At 37.3% G+C, this 17,458-nt stretch overlaps 1 protein-coding gene across 2 annotated transcripts in view; it reads right to left on the reverse strand.

The window, feature by feature from the left end:
- Nucleotides 1-4,254, reverse strand: part of tim (timeless) — a 67,218-nt gene extending 62,964 nt beyond the window's left edge. For both annotated transcript variants that reach the window (XM_065222177.1, XM_065222170.1), the window contains exon 1: nt 3,637-4,254. The gene's annotated coding sequence lies outside the window, so the exon portion shown is untranslated. The remainder of the gene's footprint in view (nt 1-3,636) is intronic.
- Nucleotides 4,255-17,458: the final 13,204 nt, after the last annotated feature.

The following is a 17,458-nucleotide window of genomic DNA, read 5'->3' on the forward strand; positions in this document are numbered from 1 at the left end:
CAATTGCAGTTCCACCCCTTTTCTGCAGTAGGTGCTTCACAATTGACCAGTATTGCTCGATTGACCTTAGTTCCGGAGTATTGGTTGGATTCATTTCCTTGGGAACCACTGTGACGCCATTTTCACTGTATCACTGTTTGGTGGAATTTGAGTAGTGGCAGCTTGTCAAGTCCGGCCAGAATAGGCAATCACCTCATGCTGCTCCAGAAAAAGCAGTAGTCTCTTTCGTAGGCACTCCTCCAGGTAAATTTGCTGGTTCATGGTCCCAGAAGTAACGAAAGTTTCGCTTTTCAGCCCACAACTGCAGATTACTTGCCAAACAAAGAACTTTTTGGGGAATTTCGACTTCTTTTTGATTTTACATTCTTCCGGTCAACCGAAGTATAAAACTCCTGGCCAGAAATTTGGTTGGAGCGGATAGACTGGGATTTTCGTTTCGAGCGAGTATCGAATCGCGACGTGATTGCACTTCACTATGGTCCGAATCGACAATTTAGCAGGAAAAAATGTTTTCTCCGTTGTTGTTCATTTTAGATGCTAAGTGTCGTTAAAGAAGTTGTTTGTTATCATACCATGCTTCTTTTGAGCAAAAATCCGGTTAGGGTGGTCCTCATTTAAATCCAAATTCAAGTTCTAACTTTTTTGTTTCAGATTATCACCCCTATTCTGTATTTCGTTTCGAACGAAATTCTCATACAAAAAAATATTTTTTTGTATGAGAATTTCGTTCGAAACGAAATACAGAATAGGGGTGTATAGGTAGTTACATTGCTGTGCAAAGTTGTAGAAAATATTATTTTAGACAACTTTGCTGAACACACTATTTATCTGTCTCTTAAGTTGACTGTTTTAGAGCATTTATTAAGTATTTAGTTATGGTGTCCCTAAAAAAGCAGTTTTTTTATTCTATCTTTTTTGAACCATTTTCTTTTAGAAAATGATCTTGATAAAACTTGTAGAACAAATATTGGCGCACGTTTTTGCTGAACAAAGCATGTTGATAAGTCTTAACGTTAAAACATTATAGACTATTTTGCTCAAAAAACCAAGTGGTTTTAAAATGCTTATTTCACATGGAGTTAGATCGCTAAAATTTTTCTTGTGGTATCATCTGAAACGCCATACTTAAAGAAATATTTGAGGAAAAAACTGCGAGGACAACTTTCTTTAAATTTGAATAAATCAATTTTAAAAATTCCCTGAAAAAACTTGAAAATTACCTGTATCACAAAAATGTCTAAACATAACAACATACTGTCTTGATTAAAATTGTAGGTTTTGACTAGATCTTAAAGTCTTCTTTGCACAACTTTTTTGTAGAATGTAAAGTAAAAGAGATAGAATTAATTATGTTTTTTTTTGTGATCCAACTCCATGTGATATAAGCATTTTAACACCACTTGGTTTTTTGAGCAAAAAAGTCTATAATTTTTTAACGTTAAGACTTATCGACATGCTTTGTTGAGCAAAAACGTGCGCCAATATTTGTTCTACAAGTTTTATCAAGATCATTTTTTAAAAGAAAATGGTTCAAAAAAGATAGAATAAAAAAACTGCTTTTTTAGGGACACCCTAACTAAATACTTAATAAATGCTCTAAAACAGTCAACTTAAGAGATAGATAAATGGTGTGTTCAGCAAAGTTGTCTGAAATAATATTTTCTACAACTTTGCACAGCAATGTAACTACCTATAACCTGAAACAAAAAAGTTAGAACTTGAATTTGGATTTAAACGAGGACCACTCTAACCGGATTTTTGCTCAAAAGAAGCATGGTATGATAACAAACAACTTCTTTAACCTCACTTAGTATCTAAAATGAACAACGACGGATAAAACCATTTTTTCCTGCTAAATTGTCGATTCGGACCATAGTGCACTGGTGAAGCCATGATATAAAGAAAAATAAACTTATCCTGACAACCAATGCCTACTGTGATTCTATACATTCATTGAAATTTGGAAAAAAAAATTGTGTCAGGATTTGTGTCGTTTTAATTGTGTCAGGATTTGTTCGTGTTCAAACTTTATGTTGTGTTAGTTTTATATCTACTGATGCAAAAACAACAGGAATAGCAATGAATAAAGCAAAAATATAAAGCAACTAATTGTTTAACCAGAAAATTAATCGGAAATTTTTACGCGGTTTAATTTTCAAGGCAAAACTCACGGGCGAAGAAACTTAGGCATAAGATTTGAGTTTTATAGTATTTCCAAACGCTGACAAAGATATTGCTTCGTGTAAAAATGAATCCAGAAATATTGTTTTAGACATAAATTATATATTTTTTTTTTTCGTTTGCAGAACGTAGACGGCAAAAAATTGCAACCTCCAGTTTTTTTTTAAAGAGTCAAATAATAATAGAATATTACCCATAAAATAATTATGTGCTTTATTGTACTTTGAAACGTGTGAGAAATAAGGAATACGAAATTGCTGAAAATTGCTCAACTAGCAATAAAGCTGGAGCTTGTTGAAGTATCAGTAATAATTAAATGAAATAAATTTCCTATTGATTCATGCATTTACATTAGAGAGGAGTGGATTAAAAATAAACTGCCTAGGCAACCAAGCGGTTTCTTGCAACATTGCCTATGAAATCAAGATAGGCACTGCTCGGTTGGCTCTGGCTTTGACAGTTCATTTGGCTTAAAACCAACCAGTCCGCTCTTTTTTATACTAGACCCTCTCTAATTTACACCATTGCTGAAAAATCAGTTAGAAGCTGTCATTTATTCTTATGCTGCAACTTCAGCAGAAATAAAAAAAAAATACTGAAGATTCAGTAAAATGATGTCATTTTGACACAAGTTCAAATTGCTGGAAGTATCAGCAGCATTATTTTGCTGGAAAGTTTGCTGAGTCAAGTCTAAAATCGACAATCAATCAGATTTTCAGCGATTTAGATTTGGTGTGTAGGATTGACCAGCAGTGTGTGCAACAGATCACGGCAGGCATTGCACAGATAGTTCGTGATTTTATCAGAAACCAGTCGGAACAATGTTTCGATATTTTTGTTATGAAAGTGCAATAAGAAAGCTTCATTTTGACAACTCAAAATGTTTCTTACGTCAAACCAATAAAACAAAAGATCTCTGTTCTAACTTCCAGATGCTAACTGAATCAAACTAAGTGGTGTTTCATAAAATTGCTCATTCTGAAGATGTCTGCACATTGTAGAAATACGAGTATCTGTCAAGGATAAGCAAATAAGGTAGTGGAATTTACTAATGAAATCACTAATCCTTCTGTTTTTCTTACAGGTATAAAGGCGCCCAAATTCATCAGGATTTGCTCATATTATAATTACTTTTGCACAACGTGAATGAAATTCAATACAATTTTCGCCACCTGTAATCCACACTTCAGGAGGACAGAGCACGTAACATATGGCGGTAGTAGCGTTCAAACGTCAAACTCCATAGCAGCTGGCTATGAGTGCCGTCGGTAGCTACACTACCAACTGTAAAATGAGTGAACGATGAGCAGCATGCGAAATGCTTTGCCTGTTTATCTGTGGATTTTACGTGATATTTTATTTCAACTTTGTCCATTACGAAGGTACATGAAGAATTATTCTTTGAAGACATGAATAGTTAGTAGTAATTTGAGTGTTCCGTGCTATAAATCTTACCTGTGGACACAGGCAAGCCTCCCGTGCTAGGATGTTGTACGTAACAGGCTAGATCTCCTTTTCTGCAAAGCTTACACGACTTGCGTAGCAAACGTGCAAAACGTGATCTACACCGCACTTATCTGCTGAACACAGGGACACTATTCCTGCTCAGATGTATGCAATTTGTTCGTAAAGCCACTTATTGCATGACTTGGTGACTCACATTCAGTCACACAAATATTACATCTATACACACTTGCAAGCAATACACTGCTCTTTGATTATCACCAACGGGTTGCTTATTTTCTAAGCGAATGTATCTGTTCACAATACACTTTGCCAACCTTTACGCAACAATGTGCACTTAATTAGGTTTCAACTTTAAATATAACTTTTCAGAAACTTTAGATATCTCGCCAATTTATTCACTGATTCATCCTGTCACAGCACGTGAAACTACTTCAGCCAAAGTGGCTAATTAGATTAGCAAACTTGACACCTGTGAACATAAATTCACGACACAAGGCTCTGAGAGTTGCAACAGGACTATACTCTAAGTGTATGGTACATCAAGGTACCAACTAGCAACTACCGATGAGTAGAGAAACTCTCGAACTCGAGAAAACACTTCCGATGGCGTTCACTTCCAAACGTAGAATGTTGAACCGGAGCGATTAGAACAACCAGCCCAGCAGTGGAAGTTTGTTGGTGGTTGTTGTTGTGGTTGTTGTCGTCGTCGGCGTCGTCGTCGTTTCGCTTCTTCTCCCTGTGAACATTTATACCGACCCACACCCACCCAACAGCTTTCCGCTTTCCACTGTTGTTTTCCGACCCTGTCCTCGTTGAGCTTATGTACTTTCGTTCGGTTGAAGGTTCGGTCGGTGGGTAGGGTTCCCGAACGTTTCTAGCGTGTTTGGTGAAAATGATGGAATTATTCGTTTCAAGTTACTACTTCTACACTTCATACTAGCTTTTGATTGCTTAATCTTGATCAGTAGTGACAAGGCAGAAATTTGTGCGACTAAGACTCAATAGTCTAGTTCGAATTAATTTCAGGACAAGCAATCATGGCCGAGTGGTGTTTTGGGCACAGGTCCAGTAAATTTTAATGATAATTCCTTAAGACTTCTAGGACATGTCAGAGAACCTACTCACATTAATAGTTGGAGAACTTAACCACTGCGACCTAGTTTGATGATCTACTGTGATATACTCTAGGACTGTGGATAAAATAGGTTTACCTTTATCACGATATAATTTGGGTTCAAAATTGCTCATTCCTCTGCAATTTCCATCCTTTGGATTTCACATAGAAATTATCATTAAAATTCTCCTAGCTCATCCAAGGGCAAGAGCGTAGAACTTAGCCTTGAACATATTTCTTAACCTGGATGTCAGTTTATTTATCGAGCTCAAGATTTCTAAAAGGATTTATATCAATAGCGTTCGAATAATTTTCATGATTTTTTAACTCAGAAAAAGTCAACAGTTCTGAGACTTTGAAACCATTCGGGATCTCTTACATAGTTAATTTTTCAAGTAAGGTACATAAACTTTCAAACATTTTCATTGCATTTGCCATCCCATGACTTCTTCGCCCATGTCCTGGGAATGGATCCAGAGAACCTAGTCTAAATAATGTAAGCTAAATTATAAGTCCACTAAATTCAAATGACATGTCCGAAAGACTTCCAATGTAAAGCACCTCTGTAGTAAATCTAGAGGATTCCGTAATCAAGTCTCCACCTGACAACTTAAAACCCTTTCCAGCATCCAGCAGCGCACAGATCCAAACGATGATGTTACCACAACAACGTAAGCAAAATCCGTCAGACCCATCAGAAAACACCCGCCAACGCGCTATGCCAACGGAGCCGGCATAAACAACCCATGTAGCGACAAGCCGAACCCAACCCGGGCGGGTAGGTACATAATGTAGTGTATAGCAAGGCACCTCCAGCTTAATGGTTATTCATATTGGGAAATCCAGTCAAGCGGTGATTTTGACCGTTTTGTCTCTTTAAATGGTGCTTTGGGTCCCATTTGTAATGGATTCCAATATAACACCAATAACACTAGTCGAGTTTTGTCCCTTTAAATTGGCTTACCGCACTGCTTCCACCCACAAATTGTGCAATACGCATGACCTGAGTCTTGAGGGATCTTGGTGTATAGTTACTGACTAACGCTCCGACCGATGAGCGGGAAATGGAGATATGTACCTACTCGTTCGTTTCACGTGCTTCTACAACGTGCTTCTACGATCTGGCGCAGCGCATACTACCCGAGGCAGCCATCAGCCGAAGGTTTAGTAGTACATATCACGGTGTTGGTTTTGTGTAAGTATGAGGGCGATACATATTCTTTTCATCCTCCTACACTACCCTAACGCTACAGCTGCTTGCAAACTTGCCGGATGGTGATGTGCTGAAATATTGCAGGAAAACCAGTTAACATGTACATTCTAACTGAGCCGGTGCCGGGTACCAGTTGAAAATCTTAACTCTTAAGCAGTACGCACGTGGCACGCCACTCACCACTTAAAATAAATTGAATTTCGTCGAACGATTGCTTTGGTTTGGTCGCAGTCCGTGTTCGTTTCCTGTATATGTAGGACTTATCCCACACTGTTTGTTCAGTCTCATGTAAACATGGTTAGGGTTCAGTCTTCCTGTAAACATGGTTATGGACGACGCATGGACCAGCATGGTACCACGATGGTTTTACATAGGCAATAACAAACACCTAAACAAACGATTCGTACCTCACCTGAGAGGAAGTTGTTGTTCCGTTCATACAATGCGCCATAAGCGCATTATAGCCACATACCAACTCTCAGTTTGTACACATATTTCTCGAGAACAACAACCTGTTAAAACTAGTGGATTACAGGATATGATGCATGTTGATCTTGAAATCGATGTTGGAAAGGACATTTGAACGTATTGCGGGATCAAAACCTAGATACATGGTTTACAACAGTGGTTCTTCGACTTCATTCGTTTGCGACCTACTTTGAGAAAGTCTATAAGATTGCGACCCATCAATATTGAATATAGATGTTGTTAGGCAGTATTGGCCAACTTTTCTTAACATGGTTTTTTAAAATGGCTGTATATATGTTCGATGGTCATGTTGTAGGCACTTTGTTTATTTCTCATTTTTTTTTTGGCTAAAATTGATAATGATGAATATAATTGAGCTAAAATGATATCATTGACAGAATCCAGACACCATTTCAGGTTCGCTGTTGCTAGGCCAAAATGCCCGTGGGCTATTGTTAAGCCAAAATGTCCTTAAACATTCTAAGGCTCTGAACCATTTGGTGGATTATTTTAACTTTTGGTTAAAATTTGACAGATGGAAAGTTATTGATTAACCCTGCTATCCGAGCGTGGTTATTTCTGACAGACAAGAAGTTAAATTTTGACAACGGTGGGTCAAAAACCGGTCGATCGACAACACGGGGATTTTCGAACATAGAAAATAACTTTCGAAATGTCACTTTTAGGCTGTGAACCATTTGCCGAGTTAAATTTAACTCGTGGTTAAAAGTGACATTTCGAAAGTTATTTTCTATGTTCGAAAATCCCCGTGCTGTCGATCGACCGGTTTTCGAGCCACGGTTGTCAAAATTTAACTTCTTGTCTGTCAGAAATAACCATGCTCGGATAGCAGGGTTAATCGATAACTTTTCATCTGTCAAATTTTAACCAAAAGTTAAAATAATCCACCAAATGGTTCAGAGCCTTAACCACGAGTTAATTTTAACTCGGCAAATGGTTCACAGCCTAAGGCTCTGAACCATTTGGTGGATTATTTTAACTTTTGGTTAAAATTTGACAGATGGAAAGTTATTGATTAACCCTGCTATCCGAGCGTGGTTATTTCTGACAGACAAGAAGTTAAATTTTGACAACGGTGGGTCAAAAACCGGTCGATCGACAACACGGGGATTTTCGAACATAGAAAATAACTTTCGAAATGTCACTTTTAACCACGAGTTAATTTTAACTCGGCAAATGGTTCACAGCCTAAAATGACATTAAAACACGAAATTGAACTAGCAATGGGCGATCTTGGATCAAATCACAAAAGATCGATTATTTTGGTTCGATTGCTCGATTTTTTTAATTGATCTGGATCGATCCTTTTCATTCGATTTTTTTTTTCACATTTGCATTTGCAATTTAGGCTGTGAACCATTTGCCGAGTTAAATTTAACTCGTGGTTAAAAATGACATTTCGAAAGTTATTTCTTATGTTCGAAAATCCCCGTGCTGTCGATCGACCGGTTTTCGAGCCACGGTCGTCAAAATTTAACTTCTTGTCTGTCAGAAATAACCATGCTCGGATAGCAGGGTTAATCGATAACTTTCCATCTGTCAAATTTTAACCAAGAGTTAAAAAAAATCGCCAAATGGTTCAGAGCCTTAATATTGGCCTGTGCCTGTACTCTTCAGCTCACGCTCGGGTAGTTGAAATTGTGTCTGAGCAGATCTATAGTACCGAAAGAGTATACGATGCTTGCACACATCTGTCCCCCCACCAAAAACAACCGGAGGCCTGTGGGATATTCATGACGAAATGGTAGAGAAAGTTCTTAATCTACATATGTACAAACATTCACTTATTATGACACATTTCAGGTTCCTCGGTCCTCTGCTATGTCAGAACTGGATCGCCATGGGGGCATATCGGCAGAGTTACAACATTTCTTGCATCAGCCTGTTTTACCACGTTCTGTCGATCCTTTTCGAGCATGGAAGAAACAGCATAGTGTATATCCCCATGCTCGAGACTATTTATCAAGGATGGTAACAAGTGTTCCGTCAGAGCCAGGGCCCAACAAAGTCACCTTCAATCGAAAATCGTCAAGCGACGACGAAGCTGTCAACCATCATTTTCAATTGAAAGTCATTCCGTCATCTCTTCGAGCAGATCCCCTTCAACATCAGCAGAACCACTTTCGATCAGTATTCATGCTGTTTGTTTTGGCTCGTGTTCATTTCGTATTTCATTGTCAAATGAACTTACTTTCGTATTGAAGCGAAACTGTTCGATCCACATTCGCGCAGATTTTCAGACTTTTGTTGATTGTTGACGCAAGCATGTGCACGTGCATGTTAAATTTATCATTGACGGGTGGTTTGTTCTACCATCAATGTGTGTGTTTTTTAATCGGGATGACGTCTAGAAGGCGAAAATCGATATCCGATGCCATTTTGAAGCCCAATATTGCGGAGGAAAATGTGGAAAATACTGTCAAATACTAGAGCTGCACCGAACAGGCCTGGTATTCGGTGTTTACATGCAAAGTTTCGCTAATATTCGACCATTTTCTAACAAATGAGTGGTCAACAAAACGATTGAGTGATTTTTTTTAGTTCAACGCTTGATATTCGGCCGAATACTAAGGCGGCCAAATATTCGGTGAAGAACTATCAAACACCCATCAATATGGGTATTTTTGGAAACGGGATGACGTCTAGAGAATAAAATCAATATCAGACGCCATACAAAATGGCGGCTTCCCATTTCTAAAAAGCTGGAAATACTGTAAAATACCCATCAATATGGGTATTTTCTTTTTAAATTGGGGTGACCTCTAGAGGCCGAAAATCGATATCCAACGACATTTTGAAATCCAAGATTGCGGCTTCCGATTTCAGAAAAAGTAGGAAATACTGTCAAATGCCCAGAAGCAGATTGACGTCTAGAAGCCGAAAGTCTTTTAATTTTTTAATAAAAGGGGGAAATACTGTCAATCTTTTATCAATTTAGTTTTTGGAAGCAGATTGCCGTCTAGAGACCGGAAATCGTTTTTTTTTTTTTTTTTAATAAAAGTGGGAAATACTTATGCCGACCCATCCATATGGGTGTTTTTGGAATCGGTATGATGAATACAAAATGAAAATCGATATTCGACGGATTTTTCAATCTAAGATGGCAGCTTCCGATTTGATAAAAAGTGCAAAATATTAATTTTCAGTTAATTCCATTACCTTATTTGCTTATCCTTGACAGATACGCGTATTTCTTCTACATTATGCTGACTTCTTCAGTGTCAACCGAGCATTGAAAAATTCCCATCAATAAGGGTATTTTTGCAATCGTGGTGGCTAGCGATTGGAAAAAAGATATGCGACGCCATTTTTAAATTCAAGATGGTGGCTTCCAGTATAAGAAAAAGTGGGAAGTACTGTTAAATACCCATCAATATGGTAATTTATGGAATCGAGATGATGTCTAGAGAATAAAAATCGGTATCCGACGCCATTTTGAAATCCATGACGGTGGCTTCTGGTTTAAGAAAAGTGAGAAATTATATCAAATACCACACATATGTTTTTTTTTTAGAATCAGGTTAACGTGTAGAAGCCGGAAATCGATATCGCCATTTTGAAATCCGAAACGACCGCTTCCGATTTGAGAAAAAGTATCAAATACCCTAAAATTTAAGTATTTTCAGAATGGGGATACACGTAGAGGTTGGAAATCGATGTCAGACACCATCTTGCAATCCCAAATGACGATTTCTGGTTTCAGAACATGTGGGAAATACTATCAAGTACTCATCAATGTGAATATTTTCGAAATCCCAGTAACGTCTAGTGGCCAGAAACCGATGTTTGACGGCATTTTAAAATCTTTTTCATAAAAAGAGTAAAATACTGTCAAAAACCGATCAATGTGAGTATTTTTTGAATTGAGGTGACATCTAGAGGCCGGAAATCGATGTCTGACGCCATCTTGAAATTCAAAATGGTGGCTTCCGATTTCTGCAGAAGTGTTAAATACCATACAAATGGCGTCGGATATCGATTTTCGGCATCCACGCGTCGTTCCCGTTTCGAAAATACCCAGATCATACGCTATTTGACATTATTCGTAAAACGTCAAGTATCGATTTTCGGCATCTACGCGTTTTCCCCATTCTGTAGGGTATTTGACACTTCTGAAACCCAATGGCCACTAAATTGGATTTCAAAATGGCGTCGAGTGTTGATTTTCAGCTTCTGTCCCCGTTCCAAAAATACCCATATTGTAGGGTATTTGACACTTTTGATGAAACTCGATGGCTGCCATATTGGATTTCAAAATGGCGTTGGATATCGAAATTCGGCATCTACGCGTTATTCCCGTTCCGAAAATACCCAAATCTTAGGGTATTTGACACTTTTTCGAAACCGATGGCCGCCATCTTGGATTCCCAATTGACATCCAATGTCGATTTTCGGCATCTACGCGTCGTCCCCGCTCCGAAAATACCCATATGGTAGGGTATTTGTGGCTTTTCCCGAGTCCGATGACCGCCATCTTAGACTCCACTCCAGAATGGCCTCGTTAATTTAATTTTCGTTTAATATAAAATAACACTTATTACCAAATATAATCCGGATGCCATCCCTATCGGCAACCGATATTGACTATCTGTATACTATATTTTGATGCCTGTTGACGCGACGCGTGAAAGTTGAATGAGCCCTGAATTGAAGTGAAAGTGGAAAAAACGAAGGAAGAAGTTTTCGAGTCATTCATTGCGTCAATTGAAACAAGTCTTTGCTTCAAATGAAATGAACTGATGCACTTGACGAACGAAACAACCGATAGTCATGCCATGATTGACAGGAGGAGTGTTCATCGTGACTCGATAGCAAGAATACAATGACTTACACGAAAATGATATTGCTCAAAATGAAGTGATTTTGCGGAAAGCTTATTTTCTTTTCTTTGTTTCGAAAATGCAGAACCCTGGTCAGAGCGGCTATTCTTCAAAACTTGTGGAACCACACAGAATCAAGGTCAGCTCAATGCAAAACGCATGGCTCAATTAGCTTTCTTGGGATCCCTCTCGGATGAGTTTTGGGATATCTGAATTAAGTACTTTCCGTACTTACCTGCTGTTACACTCCGGCGATCTAATCAAGAATCTTGAGCAAAAACTTCCATAAGTCAAATGTAATCAAAATAGTCATTTACTATATTCTCACGTAGACCATCATGGTTTGGGGCTGTTTTTTGGTATGGAGTAGGTCCCATTTTCCGTTTTAATTCTATCATGACCAGATTTGAATACAAAGAAATCATGAAGGAGGTTATGCTCCCTTATGCAGAAGAGAATATGCTTCTTATATGGCATTTTCAGCAAGACAACGATCCGAAACACACTTCTAAGTATGTAAAGGCATGGTTTCTTGCAAACTAAGTGTCGGTTATTTCATGGCCCAGCCAATCTCCTGACATCAACCCCATCGAAAATTTATGGAACGAGCTTAAAAGAAAGTTATCTGGTCAAGCATTTTCAAATAAGGATCAACTATGGACCACAGTTCAAAAAGAGTGGTACGCTATACCATAGGAAACTTGTCAGTGCTTGGTTGAGTCATTGTCAAGAAGATTGAACTAGGTTCTACTTAACAATGGAGGGCACAGCGGTTACTACGCGTCATTAGTCTAATAAAACTTATACGATTATGTTCAAGCTTTCTATACTATAGTCTTATGAAACACACCTATTTCACTGACCAAGCATATTTTATATTTGATTCTAATGAGTGAGTCATTTAATGTTTTAACTTTGAGTTTTCTCGTGCAATTACTTATTTTTTATTAAAGTCGAATAAAATGAAGTTGAATGAACATAACCTAAAATTTCGCATTTATTTTTCCTACACATATTTTAATGACCAGCAGTGATATACGTTACACTCACAACATTTACAGCGTACGTACTAGCTTATGTAACGTAATATCAACTCTAGACTGAAGTTGGCTTAATTTACACCAACTTTTCTATGATCCGTTATATATGAAGCATTTTTGTGCCATTTTGAAAAATGAATCGATTCAAAATGATTGATTAAATCGGTGAATAGATTATTTTAAAAAAAATGAATCGATTCTTGCCTCAAAAATGGCTTTGAAAAAGGTCTGAAATGCTGAAATTTATTTATAAATTATATGATGAATAGCCCTGAAAATACCGAAACCACTTTTTAAAAAACGCCCAAAGACCGAAGGGGAGGGTTGACTCTATTAAAAATGCAGTTAGGATTTTTGTTTAAGATGCGCTCGCGATGAGTAGATGAAAAGAAGATTAATGGGGATTCCGTAGATTTCCTGCAGAAAGATGAACCGCGATGTGTGAAGATGGATTTAGATGTATGAGCCGAAAAAAATATTTTTTGAAGATTTATTCTCTAGCGTGAGAGTTTAGAGCTTCTTAGGATTGAAATTTAGATGTGTCGTTCTCCTAGAAGAAAAAAAAAACGATTATCATATATATGATATTGGAAATTTTTAAATGGTTTTGAAGCGATTTAAGAACATAAGACCCTAATAAAAATAACCATAAAAGAGAGCTTAACGACGTGTTCGGGTATCATCCAAACCATTTGTGGGATAGTTTACCCATCCGGGATACAGTTCGTTCATGGTATTTTAAATAAGTTTTAGGTTAGTAAAAATGTTAATGCTTCTATTGGTTTGGTTTAAAATAGAGTTTTTAAGAACGATTTTCGCAAATTTTCTTTAATTTGGAATTTTATACCATTTTACCAACAGGTGGAAACTAACGATTTAAATAATGACAGAGAGAAGGATTAGTAATTTCCATTTAATACCACTACCTTATTTGCTTATCCTTGACGGATACGCGTATTTCGTCTACAATGTGCAGACTTCTTCAGTGTCTTGTACTAATACTCGACAGTCGAGTATTAGTACAAGACACTGAAGAAGTCTGCACATTTTAGACGAAATACACGTATCCGTCAAGGATAAGCAAATAAGGTAGTGGTATTAAATAGAAATTACTAATCCTTCTCTCTCTCATTATACAGGTATTCCACTAACACGCCCACATTCATCAGGATTCAAACGATTTAAAATTGGCTCACTACTTGACTAGCCTATTGGTCCCAAGCAAATCGATTAACGTACCCCATTCTAGTCAAAATTCTAGTATACTAGTGCATGCATGCACAGGGTGATTACCTGAACGTTCAGTACAGAATACACTGCAGGGTGCATCGATTAGCTTGGGATCGAAGAGAGTACCAGAGCTGAGCCAAAAAGTTGCGCTCGTTTCTTCGGGACCTTCTGGTCTTAGAGTTACCTCTATGGTATTAGTACTAGCAAACATTGAATCCATTTCAGCAAAAAATTATCGATTTATAGATTTGGCCCACTTTTTGGGTCAAATACTCCTATGTGCAACGGTTGGATCGACATAGTTAAACTTGTTTTAAATTTAATTACGTTGGATAAAATATTAGGAGTTTCAAGTGTTCCACAGAGTTGTTTGTCATTAATTTCTGACAGTGCGCAAAACAGTCAGGTTCAATTAGTCATTTTTATATGAATATGAACTGCCATCTGCCTCATCATTCACGGCCTCTGGAGAGTCTGAATGATTGAGAGGTAAACGAGTCACTGAAAGCCGAGCACTCAGTCAGTAGCTCAGTCAGCACGTTTATTCTTCCGTGATGGTACCCAATCCTTGTTTTGAATGACGAGGGTACATTTTCTATGGAAAAATGCCTCAATTACATGCTGTGTGAGCGAAGGCAAGCGGTGTGAGTCGCTTGTTCGTGAGTGACTAAAGCTGGGCTTAGACAGGACAAGTCAATTGATCAAGTCAGTGGAATTCAACTGACTTGAATGCAAATTGAACGTGTAAACCATACCATTCAACTACTTGATCAGCTCACTTGAATTGAAAAAAGTTGAACCAGGCTCAACTTTTCAAGGCAATTGAATTCAACTTAGTTGATCATTTGATTTGCCTATAATCTAAACCTAGCTTAAATGTTTTTATTGGCTCTTTCATTGCCTCGTCCTTTACCGTTTGGTACAAATAGTCTGGACAGAGCAATGGATTGAATAGTGCAGTGCTTTCACATTCAGCCTAAGCAGTCAATAATTTTACGCTCTGATTTCTGAACAACTTTGTTGAAAAGTGCAAATTTTTAGTAATTCATCCAAAAAAGTTATAGTTTAATGAAGTTGCACAAACATATTCAGGGTACACTTTTTCATAAAGTCGTATTCTTGAAATTGTTAACTTTATGTCAGAGCTGCAGACTGCAGTTCCTATCGTAATGAAAACTCAATTTTTGCAAAATAAGTCTGATACAAGGGGTAAGTCACTCAGCACATTGTACCGATATTAGATATAAGCATTGGGTTGTTGTAAATAAAATGGGAGCACTGCTGGACAACTGTCATTGAAGTTGGTCACAACATTACGTGCTGTTTGACTGTATTTTCAGGACCATCCTCTAATTGAATATACCAGAGGAACTCAGACCAGCATTTCACCTAGCATTTCGCTTATAGATCTAAATACGAAATGTACAGACTAAAATTTTGTTTCCGTATTCGGTAAATTTTACCGAAATCAGAACAGCTGAACGTTCGGTAAAATTTTCACCTTCGTTTTAAAGGCTATTGAATTTGAAAATAATGTTTAAATGATCAAATCTTGTCATTTTAGTGGAGATTTAATTTCAAAGTAGCTACAAAGCAATTGAATTGAATTGCATAAATTTTACCGAAAAGTTCAGCTGTTCAGATTTCGGTAAAAAAGTGTGGTCTGCCTTTGAGGGCATTATAAAACCCTAAAACACAGGACTTTTATTATCCTATGAACTCAAAACACAAACATTTTGCACTCCCGCCACTTCCCGCGTCACCCTCAATCCGATTTATCCTTGCGATTTCAAACCAAAACATTCAAGGTGTGAGAAATGCCGGGTTGCCGGGATGGATATTTTACAAAAAATCAAAGCTTGCTCTATGACCGCCACAATCGGCACACTGACAAAAAAGATGACCCAAGATTGGCATGCGGAGCGACCTACCCCTTGGTCCGATATCATATTAAGCTTTCATTAGCAATCAAGAGATTTTTTTAAACGAGAACAACTTTTAAGTATTTTAAATCGGTTTGTTATATGAAATGCATTTTAATTAGCGAAATTTCACTCTGATTACTGTAAATAAACATTAATCGATAGCTACCTGATCATTTATTCTACATGTTTAGAACCTAATTTTGAATGGGACTGAATTCAATTAAGGATATTAAAGGTCGCGTAATTTCAAAACTTTGAATTAAATGTCAGTTTATTTATTAATAAAATTTATAAATCAAGATTTTTTTTAAATTATCATTAGATTGAGCGAAAAAAAACGATCTCGTAGTCCTACGTCAATAATGCGGCCGTGCTTGGGACACAACCCTTAACATTATTCATTAAAAAGATTTGCATTACCATTTCCTTTTCGTGCAAGATTCTATCTTGAAATTCTGCTTAAATTTCTGAAGTCTTTCAGAACTAGCAATCCTCAGATTTCATTTGAAGTTTGCCTCACAATTGTTCCAGCACTCACTTGCAATACTCCTCCGAATTTCCACTCCAAAATGACTAAGTTCAATGGTTAAAAGAAAATAACGAGAACGATACGATTGATTGCATTTCTATAAAATGTTTAGAATCTTCTGAGAAGATTGGTAAAGTTATTCAATGCATTCTTACCTTCAAGTTCAAGGTTTTCCCAAGAAAAATAAAATTATTAGAGCATTCTTGGTTTTCCAGGAATTTATCAGGTAGTAATCACCATGTGATCGATTCGTCAGTTGGCGCGAAAATGTTCCTACTGTAGCAAATAAGTAGCAATTTAGGAATTTCCACGAGTCGCCATCAGATCTTCTCAATTTAATCAATTATCTGCAGCAAATTCTTCTCCACCGATACACATCAATCAGCAGCCGTTCAAACTTATTCGTGGAGAATCTAAGGAGACACCCAGATGTAAAGTGATTCCACGAAATGCTATTTCATCATAATATAGGTCGTTGGCTCAATGAAGATACCTTGGAAGCAACTTTGGAAGTCAATTATTACTGACATTAATTAGAAATCATCTCAGTGTAGCTGTGCAATGGAAAAGAAAACGTAATTGGCATCGCTTAGTGATGCGATATTAAATTACTTTTCCTACAGCATCAATCTACTCTTCTGACGAATAGAAGGAGAAATCGAGGATGCTAAGGATGCTGATTTCACTTTATTAGATACCAGTATTCACCTCTATTATATCGACCTGTCTGCAGCCTTATAATTGAATGTAAGTTAGAGCATCATATTTCCTTTAGTACAAATTCACTGCATAATAAGTAGTAATGTCATACAGAGATTATTACCTTAATATACATGAGAAATATTAGTACCTACCGAGTACATCGAACTGCATGTTGATGCAAATTTAAGTTTATTTCTTTCAAGCTTATGAACACGGGAAAGTTACATTCAACGACACTATTATACAGAAATAACACTTCAACCTACCTGGGTATAACGCACATATTGTTAGAGAGGTACCCTAGTACTTCTGAAACCACATTGATTAGGATGGTATCATGTTTTCCGTCCATAATATTGATATTAACAATAATAACGTGCATACAAGAGCGGTCGCCGCGAGCAATACCTCTCTTTGTCTGCATGGCTGCATACACTACATTATCCAACTGATGATTATAGCATGATGACTGAATACAGCACTGAAGGACTATGTGTTCAGCAATGAAGTTTTCAAGAGTAGTTGTTCCGTTCCACTTAATTGTACTTACCAGTGCAGTACCGTGTGGTCATTATCGGCTCCGATTACAAATGCATTGAATCCACTCCAATCAACGTAATTCAATGGAATATTATTCGCTATGTTAATAAGCTAAAAACGCACTCCAATAAATGATGGTCATTAACATTACTTTATGATCGTTAAGCGATAGCAGATAAATTTCTCATGGAAATAAACATGTCTTTCG

Source organism: Ochlerotatus camptorhynchus, unplaced genomic scaffold (assembly GCF_037179485.1).
Source record: "Ochlerotatus camptorhynchus isolate MF236.1 unplaced genomic scaffold, CSIRO-AGI_Acam_v1.1 ptg000014l, whole genome shotgun sequence".
Taxonomy (NCBI): domain Eukaryota; kingdom Metazoa; phylum Arthropoda; class Insecta; order Diptera; family Culicidae; genus Ochlerotatus; species Ochlerotatus camptorhynchus.